Genomic DNA, 27,708 nt, shown 5'->3' on the forward strand with positions numbered 1-27,708 from the left:
TGCGCCAGAGAGTGTGGGCTCGTCATCCACAGGTATTTCAGAGCCTTGTGGATGGATGGGTCTTCTAGAGGTAGACCTCATGGCTTTGAGTCACAAGCACAGGATCCCTAGGTACGGGCACAGAGTTTGTGGTTGCTCTGGCAGTAGAGTAGAACTTCAAACTAGCATATTTTCTTCACCCGCTATCCCTCCTTCTAAGGGTAACGGGAATATGCAACAGTAATACTGATAGCCCCTGCTTGACCCAGAAGCTGCTGGTTCACCAATGTGCAGAGTCACTCTATAGACACTCTGTGGCCTCTTCTGCTAAGGTCGGACCTGTTAATACAGGATCCCTTCCTGTATCTAGACCTGACTCATCCATCTTGGACGGCATGGTTCTTCAGACCTCCGCCTTGAAGAAAGGATGTCCTGTAATTCAGAGGACTTAAGAAACTTACTTCTGGCTGCATTTATTACAAAACTTTGTATGTTCTCTGGGGTGAACTGAGAAAATGTGGTTAGGTTTTTTCGAGTATGTTCTTTTCTTCAGACTGGAGGGTCTCTGATCTAGCAGCACTTTCTTCCCGCTTCCCCATTTTAATAAGTCATTGGGAGACAGCGGTATTTCATACTAGGGTGGAATACCTTCCAAGAGTGGTATTCTTGTTCTATATGAATGAAGAGTTTGTGGTCCCAGCTTTCAGACTACAAGCCTCTCGGTAGGTGAGGCTTCCTTGGATGTTGGCCGTGCACTACATAATTATGTGGATTGTGCCAACAGCATGAGGAAGTAGGTTTCCTTTTTGTACTGTATGACAGTCATAAGGCTGGCCAGCCGATAAGCGGACGCTGGTCAGATGGATTCATATGACGATTTCTCAGGTATACACACAGACTAGTCTGGTGGTGCCAGACTCAGTAAAGGTACATCCACACGGTCAGTGGGGCCTTAGTGGGTGGCTTGCTGGGGTGCCTCTGCTGAATAGTTCTGCAGGGCAGCCATATGGTCTTCCGTCCACACCTTTGTCAATTTTTATGCCTTTAACAATTTGCCTCTCAGGATGCCTCCTTTGGGCGTAGGGTTCTCCTCTCTTCTGAGAGTCAGGAGCGTCCCCGGCCATATGTTTAGTGCTTTGGGATATCCCAAATGTAATGGCTGTGGACCCCATGGACCCCGAAGAAGAAAATAAGAGTTATGGTATAACATACATTTGTTAACTCTTTTTCTTCAAGGTCCATGGGGTCCACAGGACACCCACCCAGACGCACCTATAGTTCTGGGGGAGGTTTCTGTAGTTGTCTTCTCTTGAGAGTCTGGACTCATGAGAATAGGTTTCTTCTTTCTTACCCTTTGTTTGTCTCCGCCTGCTTGAGCTTGGTAACGAACTAGCTACATGAGGCAGGGGGTGGAGTATAAGTGGGGGAACCCCGGTGCATCCTGGGAGCAGAGAGCTCATTTGTGTTAACTGTTTGGTGACCGGGATTCATACCCCAACGTAATGGCTGTGGACCCCATGGACCTCGAAGAAAAATAGTTAACAAAGATATGTTATACCATAACTCTTATTTGTTCTGTGTTTGTGTGCGCGTTAGCCGCACGTGCTTCAACAAAGTAGCAGTGCCAAGTGTGCGCCTGTGTCATAAGTCAAGGGCCGGCTGGTCTGTTGAAGGGTGGTGTAACCCCAAAAGTGCCCCCAAAAAATGAAAAAATGTAAAAAGTTTTTATTTCTCTGTGTTTGTGTGCGCGTTAGCCGCACATGCATCAACAAAGTAGCAGCGCCAAGTATGTACTCTTTGGGGTCTAGTTTTTCAAACTGCCATCCTGTCTGCCACTGCAGTGTCACTCCTAGATGGGCCACGTGTTTGTGCCGCCCACTCGTGTCGCTTAGCATAGTCATCCAGCTACCTCGGTGCAACCTTTTGGACATAAAAACACTATTGTGAGGTATGAGGTGTTCAGAATAGACTGGACATGAGTGGAAATTAAGGTTTTTGAGGTTAATAATAGCATAGGAGCAGAAAAACCCACAAATTCTGAGATTTTAGCTGTTTTTATGTTTTTTTCCAAAAAAATACAGATCCAAAACACAAAACCCAGAACCCAAAACATGGAAGGGTGGTTTTGGCAAAACCTATCCAGATCCAAAACACGAAGAAAGATCCAAAACCAAAATGCAAAACACGAAAAGTGGCCGGTGCACACCCCTAATATATATATATATATATATATATATTTATATATATATATATACATATATATATATATATATATATATATATACATACAATTCCCAGTGCTCTGACACTCCATATGTAAATATAGGCATTCAGCCACAGTTTGCTCTGGTGCCCTCCCTTAGGGGTCAGCGCCCTTAAAATATAGCGTCCAAGTTCAAAGGCGGCACTCGGAGACAGATAAATCCAATACCCTCACCAGAGGGATTTTTATTGTAAATAAAAATCCCTCTGGTGAGGGTATTAGATTTATCCATCTCTGAGTGCCACCTTTGTACTTGGACGCTATATATATACAGGTTGAGTCTCCCATATCCAAAATGCTTGGGACCAATGGTATTTTGGATATCGGAATATTCCGTATTTTGGAATAATTGCATACCATATTGAAATGTCTTAGGAATATGGCCCAAATCTAAACACAGAATGCATTTATGTTTTATATACACCTTATACACACAGCCTGAAGGTAATTTTATCAATATTTTCAATAATTTTGTGGCTCAAACAAAGTTTGTGTAGATACATGAAATTCATTTATATGTCAAATACACCTTATACACACAGCCTATAGGTCATTTTCTACTTTAGTTTAATAATTTTGTGCATTAAACAAAGTTTGTGTACATTGAGCCATCAAAAATCAAAAGTTTCACTATCTCAGTCATGCTAAAAATATTCCATATTTCAGAATATTCCATATTTCGGAATATTTGGATATGGGAGACTCAACCTGTATATATAAATATTATATAATATATATATATATATATATATATATATATAGTTCGGGTTGGTCCACACTCACATCCTCATAGTTAAATTGCTGGGGTAGCTTACCCAAAAGGAAGTCCAAAAACCACCCATAAAGAACAAAAATATGCAAAAAATGGGGTGCACTCACCAGTCTTCCAATAAAATCCTTTATTTAAATGTTACATAGCAGCAGGTATCATAGTATGTCGACGTTTCGGTCCCAAGTGTGGACCTTTGTCAAGATGTATTACAAAGTACTGACAACCCATTTATACCTTCACAGTACACAGAAACACCACCCACTCTAATTACTAAACCCATTTTACCAAATAGACCGCTAATTAGTTACAGACGTGGTCGCAATCTGAAGGACATATTGATGCGTCCAGATTTGAATCCTATGAGGGACAGCTCAACATGGTTATCATATCAAAAAACTGGTTGCTTCAGATGCGCCAACTGTACCACATGCAGGAGCATGTCTGTAGGGGAAGGATTCCATCACCCCCACACAGGGCGAAGAATCAAGATTCAACATCGGGTTACATGTACTACAGACCATGTGATATATATCTTGACTTGTCCATGCTCAAAGGTGTATGTTGGGAAGACTATTCGCCCTTTTCGAGAACGCATGGCGAATCACAGGTCTTCTATTCGCAGTGCATTAGTGAATATGGATTCCGATAAACCAGTAGCCAGGCACTTTCTTGAAGCCCATCATTTGTTAGCATCGCTCAAATGTATGATCATCGATTGGGTGCCACCATCCTGAAGAGGAGGCGATCGAGCAAAAATGCTCTTAAAGAGAGAAGCCGTTTGGATTAACAAACTGGACACCATTTGGCCTCGGGGCCTCAATGAGGCAATACATTATGGTATTTTTTTATAATAAATTTGGTTCTCTTTGGGGTGCACCACCTTGGATTGTTGCTAATATATTTTTCAATGGATATACGTTTTTCTTTATTTTAAATATTTTTCATTAACATTTTGTATTTTTTTCATTTTTTTCATTATTTTTTGCGGTCTTTTTTCTATGTGGCTTATAATGAATAGGGCATGTTATTTATCAACTTTTGCCTATAGTGCTATATTTAGCCTGTGATATTAAGTTTTACTTTGATGTGTTGTTTGTATAATATTTTTCAATATAGGATGTTTGCACAGTTGTTTGATACCTGAAAACACTATGGATCACTATCTTGATTGTTTATATCGTTGCCTTGGTGATAATGGGATGGGCATTGTGTCTCACCGATAGGAAGTTTTCCTTTGGTGGAACGCACATTGTCATCCCCTATACTTTAATGTTGTGTGGATGTAACATGCCGCGGTGGTCAGGTGACTTCCTGCATTATTTTGTATGCTGTGTTTCTATGACTACACCTCAGCCGGATATGCGCTCCACCAACCGGAAGTGTTTCCTAGGTGGAACGCACGCGGCTGGACAGCTTAACCACGCTCTACAGCGGCATCTGGTTATTGTCATTGACTCTAAAGTGTATATATGCCTTGGATATACTTATGCTAGATTAATATGTGATATATAAGGTGTGTACCCATCAGATCAGGTATTGTTTTTATGCTTATAGTCTGTTTCTATGTTATACTTGTTAATTAGGGGTGGGTTTAGTAATTAGAGTGGGTGGTGTTTCTGTGTACTGTGAAGGTATAAATGGGTTGTCAGTACTTTGTAATACATCTTGACAAAGGTCCACACTTGGGACCGAAACGTCGACATACTATGATACCTGCTGCTATGTAACATTTAAATAAAGGATTTTATTGGAAGACTGGTGAGTGCACCCCATTTTTTGCATATTTTTATATATATATATAATATATATATATATATATATATATATATATATATATATATATATATACATATCTTGTCTCTCTTGGAGATGCTAGTGTCCTGTTGAAGGTTATGTGCTGTGACCGAAACATCGACTGAAGGAGTATGTATTAATTCTCTGTGAATAAACAATCTCTCTACAAAGACCCTGGTGAGTGCTCTCTATTTTTCTATCTATTTGGATTATATATACAGGGTTCTTCCATTTGATGCATGAATCCTGCTGTATCACCATGACAGATATGCTCGTTTTGTGGTGTAAATGTATATAAGTCGTTTCTGAAATTCTTCTTGTCTATAAATGGCACCAGTATAATATAAGTAGAACAGTTTTGACAGATTGACATTTCAAGGCTATTATAAACCCAGTTCCTTTTAGTTTTTACATGTTATTTCCTATTGCTGCTGTCAGGCTAAAATCAGGCACAGACAACAACTTCTGTTGTTTCAACTAAACATTTGTAGCTGTGAAGTCTCTATTTTTGTAGAACAATTTGTTCAAGGAGTATTTAATAAAGTGTCTTTACGTGGTTCAAAATCACAAACAGTTGAGCCCCACATATCAAGCTTTTACTCTTTTAGTTGACACTACAGTAGATTATATATGTCATAAAATAAAAAGAAAACCTAGGGTCCCATTTAACAATTTGGTATCTCTGGAGGCAAATTCTGCAGTATGAAAGTGAGCAGCACCGTTTGTATGGGCTTTGTATTTAACAATAAGCAGGGCAGAAATGTTAAGCTTGCCAGGTAATACTGGCGTTCAGTTGCACCGGTGAGTGGTAATGTCTCAACGCATAGCCGGCATCCAGGATAATACCCACAATGCATTGCTGCAACTCTGGGCCTGACTCAGAGACGGAAGCTCTGAACGAGCGCTCGCTCTGAATCAGGGCGGTTTTTTTTTTTTTTTATGTTCGTCCTCCTGGCCGCTCGCATAGCTGTTTGATGACCACCCACAGCCATCGGGCTTGCGACGAGACCCTTGTGGTTGGTCTCGTGGCCGCAAGCCCCAGAGAGATTCTGGCTCAAATAGAGCCGGAAGCTCTCCCGCTGACATCACTGGTGATGTCAGTGGGGCCGTCCCGAAACGACAGGCGTTCCTTCGGGAACGCCTCCGTTTGGCCAGCCACCCACCCCCCTGCCCGCCTACCAAACAGGGCGAGCTGTCAATCACCATCGACAGCTCGCCCCTTTTGGTGCGAGACCCGGAGCGACGGAGCACCCGTCACTAGCCGGGTCTCGCGCATGCGCACGATGGAGCCGCATGCCCAGTGGGCAAATATCGACCTGGTTGCGAGCGCTCAGCGCTTGCGATTGGGTCTGAATCAGGCCCTCTGTCTCTTGGCACAGCTCTCCATCCCCTACTTGGTGCCCCCTCCCTCCAGCTCTCCACCCCCTCTCTCCTACTCTCTGTACTGATCCCTACCTGGAAAAAAAACGCTGCCAGGTAAAATAACACTACCGCTCTGTTAGCAAAATAGTGCTGTAAGTGGATGCTATATTGTAACTGGTTTTTGTAACATTGTTAAATGGTGCCCATAGAGTACAAACGTATATGCATAGGGTCTCACTGGGAGTTACTTTTTTACCGAGGCGAAGTGCAAATTATTCAGTAAGATTTGTGTAAAATTCGCAAAGCGGTCCAATGTACAGTAGCACACGAGGAAACATTGTCAAATTCTTTCAGGAGCTGATTCCAAAGCTGAGTACACACTAAACGATATATTGTACGATATGTTGTTCCATTGCGTATCATAAAGATATATCGCACCCCTCCTGTAGTGGGCACGTCTGATACGTTGTTCATGGCTGTCATTCATCGCCTAGTCCCATCTGCAGTGCTGGGATGATGCTGTATTGTTACATGCAGTGCTGGGATGATACTGTACTGTTACATGCAGTGCTGGGATGATGCAATGTATTGTTACATGCAGTGCTGGGATGATACTGTACTGTTACATGCAGTGCTGGGATGATACTGTACTGTTACATGCAGTGCTGGGATGATACTGTACTGTTACATGCAGTGCTGGGATGATGCAATGTATTGTTACATGCAGTGCTGGGATGATGCTGTATTGTTACATGCAGTGCTGGGATGATACTGTACTGTTACATGCAGTGCTGGGATGATGCAATGTATTGTTACATGCAGTGCTGGGATGATACTGTACTGTTACATGCAGTGCTGGGATGATACTGTATTGTTACATGCAGTGCTGGGATGATGCAATGTATTGTTACATGCAGTGCTGGGATGATACTGTACTGTTACATGCAGTGCTGGGATGATACTGTACTGTTACATGCAGTGCTGGGATGATACTGTACTGTTACATGCAGTGCTGGGATGATACTGTACTGTTACATGCAGTGCTGGGATGATACTGTACTGTTACATGCAGTGCTGGGATGATGCAATGTATTGTTACATGCAGTGCTGGGATGATGCTGTATTGTTACATGCAGTGCTGGGATGATACTGTACTGTTACATGCAGTGCTGGGATGATGCAATGTATTGTTACATGCAGTGCTGGGATGATACTGTACTGTTACATGCAGTGCTGGGATGATACTGTATTGTTACATGCAGTGCTGGGATGATGCAATGTATTGTTACATGCAGTGCTGGGATGATGCTGTACTGTTACATGCAGTGCTGGGATGATACTGTACTGTTACATGCAGTGCTGGGATGATACTGTACTGTTACATGCAGTGCTGGGATGATACTGTACTGTTACATGCAGTGCTGGGATGATACTGTACTGTTACATGCAGTGCTGGGATGATACTGTACTGTTACATGCAGTGCTGGGATGATACTGTATTGTTACATGCAGTGCTGGGATGATACTGTACTGTTACATGCAGTGCTGGGATGATACTGTACTGTTACATGCAGTGCAGGGATGATACTGTATTGTTACATGCAGTGCTGGGATGATACTGTACTGTTACATGCAGTGCTGGGATGATACTGTATTGTTACATGCAGTGCTGGGATGATACTGTACTGTTACATGCAGTGCTGGGATGATACTGTACTGTTACATGCAGTGCTGGGATGATACTGTACTGTTACATGCAGTGCTGGGATGATACTGTACTGTTACATGCAGTGCTGGGATGATACTGTATTGTTACATGCAGTGCTGGGATGATACTGTACTGTTACATGCAGTGCTGGGATGATACTGTACTGTTACATGCAGTGCTGGGATGATACTGTATTGTTACATGCAGTGCTGGGATGATACTGTACTGTTACATGCAGTGCTGGGATGATACCGTACTGTTACATGCAGTGCTGGGATGATACTGTACTGTTACATGCAGTGCTGGGATGATACTGTACTGTTACATGCAGTGCTGGGATGATACTGTACTGTTAGGTACAGCATGTAATGACACACTGTGCCGTCGTACACTGGACCATGCAGTATGTACGGTGCACGCAATGTATGCATACTCCTGCAGCTAATTGAATATGCCCCTATAGATTCTGAGTTTACGCACATTAGCACCTGGTTTTCTAGGCAGGCTTAATAATTGGATAGCTCTGGGCGTTAAACCAGGCGCTTTAACAGCGTGGCAAACACTGCGGCTAATATAATATGCCCTTTATGTTTGCAATGTAAGATTCAGTATTCGGCTATTCTACTGTACAGTATATATAACAACTGTTGCTTTTTTTTATTTATTTTGTTTTCTTCCGAAATGATTCTACAGACTCTGCTCCCTTTGAAGTGACATTTCAAAGCCCCAATGCTATTTGAGAAGGACTTCAAAAATCAAATTGAGATGTAATATATGACCAGGTGCGCAAAGTGAAAAAGCCACAAGTCTTTATGAAAGTGCATTTCCTGAGGCAAAGCAGCGAGGAGCCTAAAAACGAAACAAACTAAGACAGTAAAGTGCCGGATAAAAATAACTTTCAAAATATTGTTCACAAATCCAATCTCAGCAAAGCAGCAGAGTGCAATGTCTGAAAGCAGAGCCACATCAGGGATCTGGGCTCAGCACAACCCACCCCGACAGGGAGGCCATGACATTTCAACATTTTATCACTGGTGCCCTCTGACCAGGGGTACTGGGAGGGTCCCAGAGCTACTTAGAATTGGGCCGGCATCGCTAGATGCCGGAGCTGGTGCTGAGTAACACGGGCTGTTAGTGGCAGATAAGGAAGGTATTTTTTTTATTATTATTGCTATTTATTTTTAGTATGTACAGTAGTGATATAGCTTAAACAGCCTGCGGGCTGATCTCTCTCAGCTGCCAGTGATATCCCTGCAGGTGCCTGATTTAGAGTTGAACGCTAATGCCGCCACTACTGCGTCTGCGTATGCATGTCACAACCGCCGGGATTAGTATTGAGGTGCCCTCCTGCGGCTTTGCAAAACCAAGTATCCTTGTACAAAGATGCAGCATTGGCAGGGCCGATAAGAGTCGGCTTGGGTCAAGGGGGAGTGGCCTAATTGCCGGAGGTGTGGCCACGCCCCCTTAGGAATAGAAAAGGAAAACTTAGCAGCAACACCGCAAAGTGGGGAGGGGGCGCTGTGAGCCCCTCAGCTCAGTGCAAGTCCAGGAGAGGGGGGCACAATCGGGATGATTGCTCCCCCCCCCACAGGAAGAGGAGACTGCTGCTGCACTGCAGCAGCAAGCAGTGTCCCTTTGCAGCCCAGCAAGCCCGGGCCCGGGTAATCAGTACTCGCCCCTCCTCCACTCTCGGAGCTCCTGAACATCGGTTGCAGATCATTTGATTATCGCAGTTCGGAGTAACCCTATGGTCGTGCAGAATGGGCGCAGGAACTGAGACCCTGGAGACCGCAAAACAGTCAAAGCATGTCTGCTGTCTTTGCTGCCGCTCCCTGTTACCTCCCCCAAATGCTTCCTGACTGTCAATCACACTGCGAGTAAATAGTCGCTGCGAGCGTCTATGGTTTTTATTGTGATGCATGTGACGCAGTGTGACTTAGATGTATGCACAGTTTACCGATAGACACTCAACTGCGTAAGTATCAGTATAGCGTACAACTCTGAATCAGGCCTGTGTGATATAAAAACGTGGTTTTATGTACAGTGGGACCTTTATAAAATCTCGTGTTATACAAGCTGCACACAGAACTGCCAATGAACCACACTTTAGTACAGTTACGGTTTTAGAAATGTAGTTTTTTAGATGTAAAATAGCATTACAATAAATTAGTATATTCCATTAGTACATATTATTGGGGATACAGAAGTACTGTATATAGTACAAAAAATGGGTGGCATTTAAAGAGTGCATTGAATTATTGTTATTCCTTTTTATAGATCTAACATATGAAACAAAATAACACCTTATATTCCTTTTAGAACTAATATAGATTTTTTATTTTTGTATAAAACATTTTGAGGTATAATATATTGTTACAAACAAGGCGTCTCTATGGTAAGTATTTTTATTACTAATGCTGGGCATACACTATACAATTTTCTGTCAGATATCTGTCCAATCTGGCTGGTTGGAATGAAAACCTGGTAATGTATGGGAGCAAATGACAGTCGTTCATATGGTTTTAAACACTGAAAAAATGACAAAAAAAAATGTTCAAATTGGTCACATTTGTGTTTTTTAAGTTTAACCAATTTGTCTGAACAAACATTTTTGTCTGTTTTCCAGTGTTTGTGAGCAAAACAGTCGATTGTCATTTGCTCTCATACAATACCCGGTTTTCATTCCAACCAGCCAGATTGGACAGATATCTGACAGATAATTGTATAGTGGATGGCCAGCATAAGAATTCACAAGTGAAAAGGAACACAGAAATGTGAATAGTAATGTGATTAATTATCTGAAACCACTGTGGCTAAATAAGCAATAAAGATTCCCTTTATAAGGAGACTCTGGAACTGAGGGGCTCATTCAGACCCGGTCGCTAGATGTGTTCTTTAGCTCCCAATGTATGGAAATTTGGCCAAGTGACGGCACGGTAAAGCGATCGCACGGCAAGGCTTAAGCACGCACACTATGTCCTGGCGTGCAATCACTTTGTGTATGCAGACACCCACCACCCTGTTTTAAGATGTCATCTCCAGGAAGTGTATGCGAGCATCGGTACATCGTGTACCATCGGGAGTGAACGCATCGTTACCCTACCTCAAGCACTGCGATCACTTCAGTGTGAAATACAACCAGGTGACGTGTACTATGACGCTGCCTTTTAATTATGCACATCTCTGAAACGGCGTTATTTCGGTCAGGCACGCCTGCGTTCGCACCTCCACTCCCCCTGTTTCTAGTGGCCTGCCCGTATTACCACCCACAAACGGCTTCTCCTGTCACTCACTCTGCTGGGCTGTCTATGCTGGGTGTGCAAATGCATCTTGATCTTTCGCACTGGTTCGCGCATGCACACTGCGATACGTACGCATGTGCACAGAGCGAAAATCGGCAGGCTACGAGCAAATGCTTCTTAGCGTCCGGGTCTGAATCAGCTCCTGAGTACCCCTGTCTTGAAAAAGCTCCAGGTATGGAGCGAAACGCATCGATGACGGGGTCAACTATCTATATTCCCAAACCCGTAACTAGACTTTTTGGTGCCCTGTGCCAGAAAGAGCATTGGCCCCACCCCCTATTTTTAAAATAGGGACATAAGAAGCATGCCCGAGAAAGGGCCATGACCTCATGGGGAGGGGTCATGGAAGAGATAGGAGAGGCCAGGAGATGCTGGGGATAAAAGAAGAGGAAGCTACAAGGGAGAATGATAATGAACAGGAAAATTGACAGGCCCAAACAGCGCCCCCTGCCCTGCGGTGCCTTGTGCCATGGCACTGGTCGCACCACCCTAGTTACCCTGTATATACCACTCATGTGAATTCAGGGTATCCTTGCCAAGTCACTGCTTAAAGCCAGAGGATTGTTTTTAATACAAGGACACCCAATGCCCGGGCAGAGGAAAGTTCTCATAGAGAGATGGGCCCGGCAACCAAGTTGCCATTCACATTGCACTGTGCTGCTTACACTGATGCTGCGGCTTCCTACACTGGCGGAGGACTTGTACCAGATACAACAAAAAATAGTCCCACTTTGACGCAGTTATTTACACACAACAGAGTCCATATATCCAATCCACTTTTAGGAGTATGATAAAGTTTTTCTTACTCTCTTTTTGATCCAAGGGCAAATTTTATCTTTCACTTCCAGAGAATATATTTATCAGAGGGGAACACCTTCTCCTTCATATGGATAAGCTTCACACTGGGTTCCTCTCAATTAGACTCTCAAATATAAACAGAAAACAGCCAAAATAGTTCAGTAATATATAAAAAAGATACAGCTTTTATTTAAACACTCACATTCTATAAAGAATAAAAAGCCAATAGCATCGCCATTATGATGCAATACAACTTTGGGTTAACTTGTGCAAACAATACTGGTAGGTTTCAGTTGGAAATCACAAAAAGAGCTTGTAGGTCCGGGACACAAACTCCCTCTTTTCTCAGTCCTCTGGCCTTTTCTTCAATTGACGTCACATGTGGAGGAAGGTGAAATCCATCTGGGCCGTGAGGATGTGATGCAGGTACTATACGCACTGACAGACGTCACTTCCGGTCAAGAAAGGACCCGGAAGGCGGGAAAATGATCTGTTTGAAGGCGATATTTAGATTATTGATAGGGGTACTTAATGCCAGGCAGGAGGACTACTGACCACGCTTCTGATGAAGGACCACTTGGTCCGAAACGCGTTAAGTGAGTGAGGATTGACACTTCTGGGTGACAGTAGGAACGAAAGGCCAGAGGACTGAGAAAAGAGGGAGTTTGTGTCCGTGACCTACAAGCTCTTTTTGTGATTTCCTTTCTTAACCTACTGGTATTCCTTGCACAAGTTACCCAAAGTTGTATTGCATCATAATGGTGATGATATATGCTTTTTATTCGTTATAGAATGTAAAAGCTGTATCTTTTTTATACATTACTGCAGTTTTTTGGTTGTTTTCTGTTTATATTTGAGAGTCTAATTGAGAGGAACCCAGTGTGAAGCTTATCCATATGAAGGAGAAGGCGTTCCCCTCTGATAAAGATATTCTCTGGAAGTGAAAGATAAAATTTGCCCTTTATCATACTCCTAAAAGTGGATTGGATAAAGGATTCTGTTGTGTGTAAATAAATAACTGCGCCAAAGTGGGAGTTTTTTTCATTGTATCTGTATGTTTAAAGGAGTAAAGTAAGCAGTCCTTGGAGTATCCACCGGCTGCAGGTTTTTCGGATTGCGCAGTTTCTGGGCAACTACTGTATTGTGTAATATTATTGGAGGACTTGTACCAGACGTGAGTACGGAGCGGGTGCTAATAGATCGGCTCGGGACACCCAGTGCGGTATGCACACAAGCTGACTAAGCGGTATGCAGTCGGGAAGCCGGCGGACCGAATCCCGACAGCCGGCTTCTCGACTGCTTAATCCCGGCGAGGGTTAAATGACAGGCGTCTAAATTGAAATACCTGTCATTTTACCAACACCGGGAGACCGGCGCCCAACATCCCGATCAAAGGGACGCCGGACGCTGAGCACGGATAGCCGTTGGGGGGGGTGGTTAGGTTTAGGGTTCCGGGGGGTGGGATAGGGACTTAGGGTTCACCTAGATTTAGGCTAGGGGAATGGGGGGTTAGCGTTAGGCACCCCCGGGGGGGATTTAGGGTTAGGCACGCCCCCCCGGGGACTTAGGTTCAGGCGGCGGGGAAGGGGGGGTTAGGTTTAGGCACTTAGAGGGGGGATTAGGGTTAGGCACTGGGGGGGAAGGTTAGGGTTAGGCACCCCTAAGGGAGGGTTAGGGGGTAGAATTAGGTTAGAGAATACTTACCTTAGGACGATTGGGATTTCCTCCTCTGCCGGGATGCCGCTGTCGGGATTCCAACCGCCGGGCATGGGTCCGGCAGTAAATCATACCGATTCCGACTAAGCTCACTGCACATAAAACTCTGCCCAATACAAACATATAACGGGGAAGAGAACTTATCACTCTAGCTATATTGGCTGGTGAGCGGATTGGAAATATTTGTACATCTATAACTCTGATTGTGAGAGACTTTTGTTCTATTATAAACTAACATGGACCGATAGGACTAATACTCCATGTAGAAAACATTGAATCATGAGTGGTATCAATATTTATTAACAATTGTTTTTATCAGGATAACTTTTACATTCATTCTATTGTAATGTTTAGTGTGTTGTTAGTGTGATATGTGTTGATATTAAATATTTATTTTTATTGAGTGAAGCCTTGTTTTGGATATTCATTCTCAGTCAAATAATATTCTAATATATCTATAATTATATTTATACAATTATATATTTATAGCGCAGTCCAATACATATACTATATTTGTGAGCTTTCCTATTTTAGGGTCAGCTGGTACTGACCATTTGGACTTGCAGCAACACAGGTGGTCAAACCACTCACAAGGATAATAGTTGTTAAGTTCTAACATACTGTACTATACTTAGTTCGACTATATAAATGTGAACATAATATATATAAACAAACTGTACATAAATAAAAAAAACAGATCAGTTGTTTTGTGTTCATATATTACTACACGTTGAGTCTCCCATATCCAAATATTCCGAAATACGGAATATTCCGAAATGCGGAATTTTTTTGGCATGACTGAGATAATGAAACCTTTGATTTTTGATGGTTCAGTGCTCACAAACTTTGCTTAAGGCACAAATTATTAAAAATATTGTATAAAATTACCTTCAGGCTGTGTGTATAAGGTTTGGGTCCTATTCCCAAGATATTTCATTATGGTATGCAATTATTCCAAAATACGGAATATTCCATTATCCAAAAGACCCCTTGTCCCAAGCATTTTGGATATGGGAGACTCAACCTGTATTGACAAATGCACCTGCGTTATGTGCTTTGACAGCATTACACCTGAAAGATTTTTTAAAGGTGTGTACAGTATGTATCTAGCCATCAAGGACAGCATATGAGTGCAAGTGATCTATAGTGTCAACTCATGGGGCTTCTTGTTCAGCCCAAGAACAATCATGGTCATAGTCTGAAGCTTAGCAACCCCCCACCTTTCAAACTTCTTTGAGACCGTTCACAGTCGGAAGCGGCAATCATGTACAAGCATTGGCAAACAAGTATAACCACAAAAAAGAGTATCCGGTCAACTTGTCGACAACAGAATGTTTATTGAGGAGTGCTGCAGGTTCTGTATGTCAACAGTTAGAATGTCAACATGGTCACCATGGCGACAATCCATATGTCGATATAAATTTAGGTTGACATGGTAAACATGCCGACACTTTCAGAATGCCGACATTTTACATGTTTACAACAAAATGTCGACATATGGTTTTGTGTTGATTTTTAGTGTTAGATTTAGCTTTAGGGCTACATTTAGGGTTAGGGATAGGGTTTATGTTTACGATATAGGGTTAGATTTTGGGCTAGTGTTTTGATAGCATGTAAGAAAATAGTTTATTCTGGCAATACTTTGAAGGGGAGAGAGAGAGGGGGGAACAGGGCGGGGGAGGGGGGGAGAGAGAGGGTTTGATGTACTAGGCCTTAGAGAGAGAAAAATTACCAACCAAACAGCTCCTAACTGCCATCTTACAGGCTGTGGTTGAAAAATGACAGTTAGGAGCTGATTGGTTGGTACTTTATCTTTCTCCACTTTATCTCTCTTTAAAGCTTGACACATCTAGCCCAGAAAGAGTGAGGAGTTATGTGTGACACCATGGCACAGTTTGGGAGGATGAGGAAATAGTGGTATAATTGACCACGAGGGAGAATTGAAGGTATTTGGTGACTCTGGGTGTAGCACATATGATAAGCTCTGTTTTTGACATGCTGACTTTTAGGTAGCGTTAGAACATCCCTATGAGTGGTAGTCCTAGTGTCATCAGCATCGAGGTGGCAACAAAGTTTGGTATCCAATATACTTTACCGTACATTCCCAAGTCATAGAGCCTCAAAAGATCACGTTTCATGACTACTTCATGGAACTTACTGTAATCTGTCATGTACCATTGCCAGACAGCTTTCTTGGCTCGTGCTGCCAGGCTCGTGACGATCACAGTAAGCTGAACAATTCCCTGCAAACATCCCGAGCATATAAAAAACAACTTTGACAGCTGTGCTTGAGCCTCGTCTTCCGTTCAAGCTCTTCAAATTCCTTATTAATTCAGAAGGGTTTTTTTTATTATTATTCATTTGTATTTGTAATGCACATGTCCTTGAATACTTTCCATCATATTATTCCGTATTATTCCATTGCAAAAATAATGACATTCCTAAGCCGATTTATAGTTCTGTGCATCCAAGTGAATGCTACAACTGATTGTGCATGTACAGTATTCCTGTGAAAAGGTGCTGAATTCAATCTTCTTGCTTTCAGCCTTTACAACATAAACTTTAACATATTGCTATTTAATTATAGTTTGAGACTATCACTTTTGTGTTTTCTTTAACCTGACAGTATTATTTATACGTGTTTGGGACTTCTTAAACTGGCCGCAGTTGGGCAATCTTGCTGCAAAGTTCTGGCTGAGAGGATTAACATCGTATTTAGGTGATGGCCCGCTGCACTTGCCAATAGGGAGCAACTATGGTCATTTTCTGGTGGTATCCATGAACCTGTCTGACACTGACATAATCATTATTAAGCGTTAGGTTTGCCTTTTTAGATACTGCCATTTTGAGCTCCCTTTTCTGTTAGCGCGTATGGCAAACATCATAAAGCTAATTCTAAGTCATGCGTAAATGGCAATACGAATGGATCTAGTGGATTTCAGCATAAAATGCATACACCGAAGGAAGAAATTGTAGACTGCCCCTGCGACAAATCAGAATTTAGCACACGGACAGATGGCCTGATTCAGCAGCCTGCGCAATTTCAACTACGTATGCGGAACGGCCGATTGTTTCATCACTGCACATGCACTGTGTGTGCCCTTCAATTGCACTGCGATTACGCACACAGATAAGAATCCATCGCAGAGTGAGTGACAGGCCGTGAGCATTTGGGGTGGTGATGGGGGAGTGATTGGAGAAACTTACCATATAATAACAAAATATTGAAATCCCGACAGTGACAGGCCGACAGGTGAAGATGCCGACGCCCGGTGGTAAGTATGCTAACCCTCCCCACTCCCCCCCTAACCCTCTGATTGTGGTGACTAACCCTAACCTCCCCCCTAGTGCCTAACCCTAACCTCCCCCCCATGGGTGCCTAAACCTAACCTCTCCTCTCTGCACCCTAAACCTAGCCCTCCTGAGGGGTGCCTAACCCTAACCTCCCCCCTAGTACCTAACCCTAACCCCCTTCCCCAGCTTAAACCTAGCCTACCCCTGGGGGGGTGCCTGACCTTACGTCCCCCTGGGAGTGCCTAAACTTTACCCCCCCATCCCGGGCTAAGTGTATACTTATCCGGCAGAGAGGACGATCGGTTCGGCATCCTTGGCGTTCCGGCATCTGGATTAACATAGGCTTCTGTATTTTGGCTATTTGTATAGAAATATTCTGGCGCTCACAAGGATCAGTGTTATTTTGGGGAACAAAAGAGAATGGAAAAAAATATAGTGTAAATCTGTGATAAAACCAAAAAAGAAATTATATAGACATATACTCATCCTTTATAGGTAAGATCAGTACAGTGGACACAAATCAACACCGTGGTCCTACGGTGGTTGCAATAGCAACGGTGAATCGATCTGGATGGGTCTCAAATCCTGACCGTAGTCGTTATGTGAAGAAAATAAAACATGCCTCCATAGTGCAAATCGGTTGTCATCAAGTCAGAATAATAGTAAATAATATCCTGCTCACCTTATTCCAATTGCATAAGCGCTTTAGACATTCATTTTAAATCCCGATGTCCATCGGTAATGAAAAAATATATATGTCTTAAAAATAATTTAATTTAACTTCCTTTAAAATAATTTCATATATGGCCATACAAAAAAAAAAAAGAAAATCAATAAAAATATAAAATATAATATAATTATAAATTATAAAATAACCATAAATAGTGCCAAACCATAATGTAAAAAATGTGAAGAAGGCACCAATATCAGAAAAGCGTTTCACAGACCCTCTTTTTGTCCCCAAAATAATACTGATCCTTGGGAGCGCTGGATTACTTCTATACAAAAAACTATCTTTATCCGGATCTCTGTTGAAAGTTCCGATTATTCCAGGCTGCACCTTCTTTTGGTTCATTTATAAGACCACATAAGGATAGTAGCGCCAATCATCCGAACCTATTTTTATAATTTTTCTGTATTTTGGCGCCTATGTTAAATCCTTTGCCGGGATTACGCTGTCAGGATTGAGACCGGCGGCCACATAACTATATCCCACCTGATCAATCTTTCCTTTACCAGTCACTGACCTGTGATAACCACTGAGGTTATTTGTACCACAATTTGACATAGCCAAGCCTACTGCTAGTGGTATTTAACCCATTTCTGCATTATGATAATATACGGTATGTATGGCTGTCACTTGTTACACTGTGTATATTTTTGTATTACATTTTGACATTTATTAGGACGTTTTGGGCTTCCTTGATACTCCTCCACTTGCTTCAGCATTTATCACTTGTTATCAACGTTTTTCATGTTGTTAGTTGATTTTAGTCTTGACTAGAGATGTGCGAGGACTCCCGTGTTTTGGTTTTAGATCTGGATTTATCTTCGTGTTTTGGTTTTGCAAAACCACCCTCAAACGTTTTGGTGTTGGATTCAGATAAAAATCTATAAAAATCGATAAAAACAGCTAAAATGTCCGAATCCAAAACCTGACTTCGGCTTTTTAAAAATTTGACCCAGCTCGACTCATAACCCCAAATCCATTTGTGTTTGGATTTCAGAAATCTGGACCCGCACATCTCTAGTCTTGACCTCTACAAAATGATATCACTTAAGTTGTATTTATTTGCGTCAGTTAAGGCCTGATTACGGGTGCCCCCAAAACACAGCACTTTTCCTTTTTCTGAGCTTTGTCTGATCACCATACCCTAGGGGAGCACCCGCCACTCGCTTTGGCCCAGGTTTATCAATGAGTGATATTTTTGTTATCACTCGTTACTCATCTTAAATGGGGCTCCAACCAATCAGCTCCAAACAAGGCATGTGCAGGCTCGGATAAGTTTGGATTTTCCTGCCAAATTCAGATTTTTACCGCCAAAAATCAGTTCTTAGAAATAGGCAAAACGTCATCTTTCATGAACAAACATGATCATTCCTGGACAAAAGTCCATGAAAGATGATGTTTGTTCATGAAAGATTACGTTTTGCCTCTTTCTGACACCGGATTTTTGGCTGCAAAAATCCGAATTTGGCAGGAAAATCCAAACTAATCCGAGCCTGCACATCCCTACTCCTAACTGTCATATTTCAAACACATGACAGAAGTTGATTGGTTGGAGCATAATTTAAGATTAGTAATAACAATAATTAGTAATAAACAATAACAATAATATCACTCATTGATAAGTATGGGCCTTTGGCTTAAATCTGAGTTTATTGTGTCATAGGTGAATATTAGCTATACTTATTCTAACCAGCACAAGAATCTTTCTCTTTCTGTCCAATAATTATCACTGCCTGTATCTCTCCTGCTGTCTCACCATATATCACCTAGGAAACATTGTTCTTGTGAGTTTGACATACAGTAGTCATTTTACACGTAAAGCATTATCTTCATATTAAACTCATTGCCCCCTTGTTTATAGCCAAGCTCCGAGGGAGATTCTGTCCATGCCCCCCTGCTTGCAGGCATCAGGCTTATACAGTCATAGCAGCAACCTTTATATCTCATCACATTGAAAAGCCAGAGTGTATCGGAACCTTTTGACTTTGTGGTGCATCAACTTGCTCTCGCAATCCATATACCTTCCGTATACCTGTTTGTAATTCATTGTGAAACCTTACCACAGCCTCTTGGTCCGATTCATCAGTCACATCATCAAGTCAATGGCTTTAATGTCAATGAGGGCATTGTGTTATCGTACTGCTTGATGAATTACACCAAACAACATGGTGATTGATTGATTGCTCTCTTTGTTGACAAGGTAAAATCAACAAGTCATTTGTCTCAATAATGTCTTGGCAATAAAGCGTATTTGTTCTGCAGGAAAAGGGTATGCAAATCATGTAAATGCACAGGGAAATATATTATACACATTACATTTAACAACATGAATGTAAGCCCTAAAGTAACATGTAATATTCAGTGACAAAGCCTGTGGGCTATGAATTAATAAATACAGAGGGCTTGGAATTGTGTCCTTGTAAGAAATTATTTGCAGGTATTGAGTTCCCTTAAAAGTTGCATACAGTAGATGTGGAATAAAGTTACTAAAATCCAAATTTGAGGCTGTTCCTGAGTAGGAATTATTCTTAAATACATATAAATTATTGGGGATACAGTTCATTTACCACGGTCCGGAATGCCGGACGTCAGAATCCCGACACTGGAATCCCGACTCTGTACTAAAGATAGGCGTCTAAATACCGATGCCTATCTTTAGCCAGACGCCGAAATCCCGACACCCGGCATCCCGAACGAAGGTAAGTGGGGACTGTTAGCTGTTAGCCGCAGAGGGGGAAGGTTAGTTTTAGGCACCCTCGGGGGGACAGGGTTAGGCATTCCCAGGGGAGGGTAAGTTTTACACTAGGGGAGGGAGGGTTAGGTGCCACTGGTGGGAGGTTAGGGTTAGGCACCCCCTCAGGAAGGGTTAGGTTTAGGATGTGGGAAGAGGGGGTTACAGTTAGGCATCACCAGGGGGGAGGTTAGAGTTAGGCACCAATGGGGGAACATTAGGGTTAGGCATCACCGGGGGGAGGTTAGGGTTAGGCACCATCAGGGGGAGGTTAGGGTTAGGCACAACTAAGAGAGGGTTAGGCACCACTAAGGGGGAATTAGGGTTAGGCACCACTAAGAGAGGGTTAGGCACCACTAAGGGGGGATTATGGTTAGGCACCTCTAAGGGAGGGTTAGGGTTAAGCACCACCGGGGGGAGGATAGGGTTAGGCACCACTAAGGGAGGGTTAGGCACCACTAAAGAAGGGTCAGGGTTAGGCCCACCGGAGGGAGGTTAGGGTTAGCCACCACCAGGGGGAGGTTAGGGTTAGGCACCACTAAGGGAGGGTTAGGGGGTGAGAGTTAGGGTTAGTCACCACCGGGGTGGAGGTCAGGGTTAGGCACCAACGGGGGGAGGTTAGGGTTAGGCACCACTAATGGAGGGTGAGGGTTAGGCCCACAGGGGGGGTTAGCGTTAGGCACCACCGGGGGAAGGTAAGGGTTAGGCACCACTAAGGAAGGGTTAGGGTTAGGGGGGAGAGGGGGGAGTTAGGGTTAGGCACCACCGGGGGAGGTTAGGGTTTGGCACCACTAAGGGGAGGGTTAGGGCTAGGCACCACTAAGGGAGTGTTAAGTTTAGGGGGGGAGAGAGGAGGGTTAGGGTACTTACCAGCCCCAGTTGGGATCATGACGGTTCCAACGTCAGTATTTAGTCCGCCGGCAATACATACAGCGGCATTACATACCGATACCATCCAAAGATGGATGTTATTGTACAGCCGCAGTGACTTTGTACACAGTGACTGTGCAATAATATGCTAATGCCGCAGGAGACACCTTGTGTAAATAGATGCCTCCTTCCAGCTTATCTGATCCTCTCCTGCCCCCGAAATCGCAGCATTGGATCATCTGCATGAACATCGGCCATGTGAGTAACGCTCAGGCTCTTTAGGATGACTAGTGTTTTCACGGTGCCGGGGCCATTGAAGCTGCATCGGAAGACCGAAAGCGTGTCAATCATACTGCGGCTTGGGGGCACAAGACCTGCGCATGTGCAGATCTCACACCATCAGAGATGTAGTTAAACCATCAGGTTTGTGTACATCTCTGAATAAGGCCCATTATTATCAGGAAGGTGTAGCTGGAGCAAAGCAATGGTTACCAGATCTTCAAATGAATGAACCTAATGATACCAGCTGGAGAGCCATATTGAGACCATACTTGCCAACATTTGACCTCTGATCCCCGGGAGAAGCCAGGGGAGGAGAAGCAGGTGGGAGGTGTTGGGGGTGGGGCCGGATGGATTGCGTCATTAAGCCCGCCCCCTCGCACCTGGCCCCTCGCGAACATCGCATATTTAAATAAGGGAGCGGGGCCAAATGACGCAATTCTCATAGAACCCGCCGGTCCACAAGAAAATTCTCCTTATTCTGCCCACTTCACTAGGAAGTGGTCAGAATGCGGGAAAAGTGCCTACTCTCCCGGGGGTGCGCGGGGGGGGGGGTTACCTGAAAAATTGGGAGCCCCCCACACTTCTGGGAGGGTAGGCATGTATGTTTGAGACTTATTGTAGTATTGTGGAGGGGAGAGATTTATCTAACCTTCTATAAAGGAAAAAATCTACATGTATACCGTGGCATGCTTTATACTTTACTGGGTGGCTTTTATTATCAGCGTAGCCTGCACTTGTTAAGATAAAACGAAAACCAGCAGCTATACCTAATATGGGTCACTCACCTAAACGGGTATGGTTCATTGGGTCTACATTGTCTAGATAGACGGGTTTTAGGTAGACAATGGAAGATAGACAGGCAATAGATAGACAGGGACTGAAGGTCGACAGGGTCTGAAGGTCGACACACTAAAGGTCGACTGGTAACAAGGTCGACATGCACTGAAGGTCGACAGGCAATAGGTCGACAGGTACAGAAGGTCGACAGGCAATAGGTCGACAGGAGCTAAAGGTCGACAGGAGGTAGGTCGATAGGGACTGACGGTTGACAGGGTCAGAAGGTCGACACACAAAGGTCGACTGGTAACAAGGTCGACAGGCATGAATGTCGACATGCAGTAGGTTAACAGGGACCGAAGGTCGACAGGGTCCGTAGGTCGACACACTAAAGGTCGACACACTAAACGTCGACTGGTAACAATGTTGACAGGTATGAAGGTCGACAGGCAGTAGGTTGACACTCAGTCAAATGGTCGACACATTTTTTAAATTTTTTTAGGGTTAGTTTCAGGGTTAGGCACTTAGGCACTTACTCCGACGGGTTGACTAGTAACAAGGTCGACAGGTATAAAAGTCGACAGGCAGTAGGTCGACACTTATATAGTCAAATGGTCAACATTTTTTTTAGGGTTAGTGTCGGGGTTAGGCACTTACTCTGATGGTTTGGGACTTACTCCGACGGATCGACTAGTAACAAGGTCGACAGGCAGTAGGCCAACACTCATATAGTGAAATGGTCGACACTTTTTTTTTTTTTAGGGTTAAGGTCAGTGTCAGAGTTTGGGTTAGGCTCTTACTCCGATGGTTAGGGTTAGGCACTTACCCCGACGGTTAGGATTAGGCACTTACCCCGATGGTTAGGGTTAGGCACTTATCCTGATGGTTAGGCACTTACTCCGATGGTTAGGGTTAGGCACTTTCCCCGACGGTTAGGGTTAGGCACTTATCCCGGCGGTTAGGCACTTATCCCGATGGTTAGGGTTAGGCACTTTCTCCGACAGTTAGGGTTAGGCACTTACCCCGACGATTAGGGTTAGGCACTTACTGTGATGGTTAGGGTTAGGCACTTACTGTGATGGTTAGGGTTAGGCACTTACTGTGATGGTTAGGGTTAAGCACTTACCCTGACGGTTAGGGTTAGGCACTTCGGGTTAGGCACCAAGAGGAGGGTTAGGAATAAAGATTAGGGCAAAAAACAAACAAAAACAAGTGTCGACCACTTGCATGTTGACTATATGAGTGTCGACTTTCTGACCCTGTCGACCTTCAGTCCCTGTCGACCTATTGCCTGTCAACTTATTGCCCGTTGACCTTCAGTCCCTGTCGACCTATTGCCTGTCGACCTTCTGTAACTGTTGACCTTCAGTCCATGTCGACCAGGGGCGGATTTGGCTGCCGGGACACCGGGCCGTTTCCCGCTGGGCCGGTCCCTGTGTGTGTTGTCACCCTTCAGTCTCATGCTCTGCAGTGCTGGCCGCTGCCGCGATCGGCTCCGATCGGCTCCGATCGGCCTCCGTTTGGGCAGCCACTCCCCAAGCCCGCCCACCAAAGGGGGCGAGCTGTCACTCAACATCGACAGCTCGCCCCCTTTGTTGCGAGACCCGGAGCAACGGAGTGCCCGTCGCTATCCGGGTCTCGCGCATGCGCACGACGGAGCCAGCTCCATCGTGCGCATGCGCACTGGCCCACCATCGACCCGGTTGCGAGCGCACAGCGCTTGTGACCGGGTCTGAATCAGGCCCAGAGACACTGATTTGCTCACATTGGAGGCCATACACAGACAGATGATCTGCACCTATCATAGGGCTGGTGAAAGTTTCAAAGGTGCGACTGCTGGTGGCGTCTAAAGACACACAAAGCATGATTACAGTATCTGTAGACACTGTCAGTGAGCGTCTCAGCACTGTAGCTGCATTAGCATAAAGTCGCAGATGCAACTGCATCAAAAGAAGCACGTAAGGCCGCGACTGCCTCCAACTAAGAATCAGGCCCTATGAGGAGGGAGTATCCCACCCCTCTTGATAGACCCCACCCCCCATTAGGGCTGCTTCCATAAACTTCCCGGGCTGGTTTTCCATCCCAATCCGCCCCTGATGTCGACCCATTGCCTGTCGACCTTCAGTACCTATCGACCTTGTCGTCAGTCGATCTTTAGTGTGTCGACCTTCAGACCCTCTTGACCTTCAGTCCCTGTCTATCTATTGCTTGTCTATCTTCCATTGTCTACCTAAACACTGTCTATCTAGACAATGTAGACCTAATGACCGGATACCCACCTAACCAGCGGACCGGGCCATATCAGTGCAGTTCAGTAGCTTAACCATTGGACTTCTGAGGATCTACAGAGGGTAATAAACATTACATACTACTATCCCTACTGGACATTTGCATCATAGGCAGAATTGGTCTAGAGCCCGAACACTATCCCAGTGCCCGTCTGTACCTATTGATCTCTAACAATAGATTAGGTCTCCATTAGCAAGGAATATATCACTTGCAATTGTAAGGAGACCATGTCTATCATTATTTGATGTTGTATTAAAGTGTGATATTCTATTGAATAAATGTACGTGTATTACTATTCACATGTTAGTACAGTATATTGGTGATTTTTTTTTATGTATTTGGTCAATAAACATCTTTTTACCTAGTCTATACATTTGCACATCCAGTGCTTTTGCATTGATTTATGTTAAGTTCTTCATTGTGTAGGAATCTGACCTATTCCAGCGCCATCTGCAGGGCTCAATCCTCACTGATTAATCACCTCCTCCTCAGCGCCTATAGGGGATCTGTTTGTAAGGAAATTAGTTGGGATAATCAATGAATGTTACATTTATTTCAATTTATTTAAGGTTTCCCCTGAGCTACACTGTAATTAATTGGTCCAAGTTTCCCATGAGATTGGTGAACACATTTGGGGCTAGTTATTAAAAGGAACAGAATAGCTTATCTATGTTTGTACTCCTAGGGGGATATTTACTAAAATGCAGGTTTTTAGAACTGAAGATGTTGCCCATAGCAACCAATCAGATTCTACTTAGCATTTATCTAGCACCTTCTAGAAGATAATAGCTAGAATCTCCACTTCTAAAAACCTGCACTTTAGTAAAAATACTGTTGCACACACTCACACCTACACACTCACGCCTACACACTCACACCTACACATTCACACCTATGTGCATATGCACACCTACACACTCACACCTACACGCTCACACCTACACACTCACACCTATGTGCATATGCACACCTACACACTCACACAAACACTCACACTTACACACTCACACACACACTCACACATACACACTCACACCTACACACTCACGCCTACACACTTACACCTACACATTCACACCTATGTGCATATGCACACCTACACACTCACACCTACACGCTCACACCTACACACTCACACCTATGTGCATATGCACACCTACACACTCACACAAACACACTCACACACTCACACTTGCACACTCACACCTACACACTCACACCTACACACTCACACCTCCACACTCACACCAACATACTCACACCTACACGCACACGCACACACACTAATACATGATCCTCGTTTCAAGTTACATAAGTTTAATACGTTTTTCTGTCCAAGATGGTATTATATTTCCCCATATGAAGGAATGTCTATCTACTGCTTTTAGATTTCCTCTTCCCATCTACTGATGAAATAATATAGTGTTAATTCTGCATTCACCCTATGCGAATGGATCCTCTGTGCGAGCGCAATCGCAATACAGCCGCTGCGCATGCGCAATGGCAAACAATCGCCCTATCTGCGTAAAATCGGCATTGTGTACATCGCTGAACCCGGCCCTCAGTCTACGTATAGCTGGCACTTACAGTTAGTATCTTCTATGCAGAATGTTGGCAGCTTCGTCTTCTGAAAGCCATCACGTCCCACCTCCGTGGGGAAGATCACATGACTCTGGGCCTGAATCAGCAACGATTGCAACTGCGATTATGCACGCAATCGGCCGACTGTTGCGTACTGCGCATGTGTATGCATCTCAATGCGCATGCCTGAACACTCCACTGCGATCGGGACTGCGATCGCGGTGACTACGCAGACCCATCGCAGAGTGGATGACAGGAAGTACCGTTTGGGGGTGGTGATGGGGGGTGGTTGGCGAAACGCAGGCGTGCCAGTGCGTTTGAACACCGTTGCATGGGTGTGCATAAATTATCCACTGTGATGCCGTACGCAGCTTGAGTGCTCACAGCGTGCAACGAGGTTAGCAATTCCTGAGTGAGGTCAGAGCTTGTGCAAGTGTGCGTGAGGCTGCGATGGTTCCCGATGTTACCGATGGTTTCACAGTCTTGCTAAACATTATGGATGTGTGTACGGTAAAGTGGGCGTCCTTATGTTATGCTGCGACGGCATAGCGTTCTCAATGGATTAGCATATCATTGCAGTGAGACTGCGTGCGTAATCTCTATTGCGATATTAGTGGCCACAATAATGGAACACTAATAAACATCTGAGATGGGCTCACATTGCACAGAGCCATGCAACTAAGTGGTGACTGGATAGTAATTGCCATGAACGGGCAATTATACAATCTATTCATGTGCTCATTAACAACCACAGGCATCTTCTGCACAACGGACATCCCTCTGGGGAACCCAGGAGGCTAATATTCACAGATGCACTTTTGCATTGATCATGTTCATGATGCGCATGAAAGTATCTGCTCACATTAAGGCCCTGATTCAGAGCCGGACGCTCTTTCAGAGCGCTCGCTCTGAACAAGGGCGTTTTTTTTTTTGTAATGGAGCCGGCCTCCTGGCCGCTCGCGAAGCTGTGGGTAGGGTCTGGTTCCCACAAGCCCCAGTGAGCTTCGTGCTCTAAATGGAGCAGGAAGCTCTCCACTGAAATCACTGGTGATGTCAGTGGTGCCTCCCACGAAGGAACGCCTCCGTTTGTGTAGCCACCCCCCCTTCCCGCCTCCAAAACGGGGCGAGCTGTCAATCACAATCGACAGCCGCCCCGTTTTGGTGTCAGACCCGTAGCGACGGAGTGCCCGTTGTTGGCCGGGTCTCGCGCATGTGCACGCCGGAGGCGGCGCATGCGCAGGGGGCAAAAATCGCACCGCTTGCGAGCGAGTCTGAATCAGCCCCAAAGTACAGTATGTGCTTGCTATGTCTTTAACCACTTGCCTGGCATGGTCACAATTTTCCGACCACATCAGGCAGTTCTTTATCTGCTCTGGTCACAAAATTTCGACCAGTCAGATAAACATGAGAGCGGCTGCAGGAAGAGAATTTGCCCACAGCTGTTGCTCTCAGAGGGTCCT

The 27,708-nt window shown here is 44.2% G+C and overlaps 1 protein-coding gene across 1 annotated transcript in view; it reads left to right on the forward strand.

Moving 5' to 3' along the window:
- CSMD3 (CUB and Sushi multiple domains 3) overlaps positions 1 to 27,708 on the forward strand; it is a 1,208,248-nt gene that overhangs the window by 298,474 nt on the left and 882,066 nt on the right. The window lies entirely within an intron of this gene.

This window comes from Taudactylus pleione, unplaced genomic scaffold (genome assembly GCF_031769625.1).
Source record: "Taudactylus pleione unplaced genomic scaffold, aTauple2 ptg000360l, whole genome shotgun sequence".
NCBI classification, from domain to species: Eukaryota; Metazoa; Chordata; class Amphibia; order Anura; family Myobatrachidae; genus Taudactylus; species Taudactylus pleione.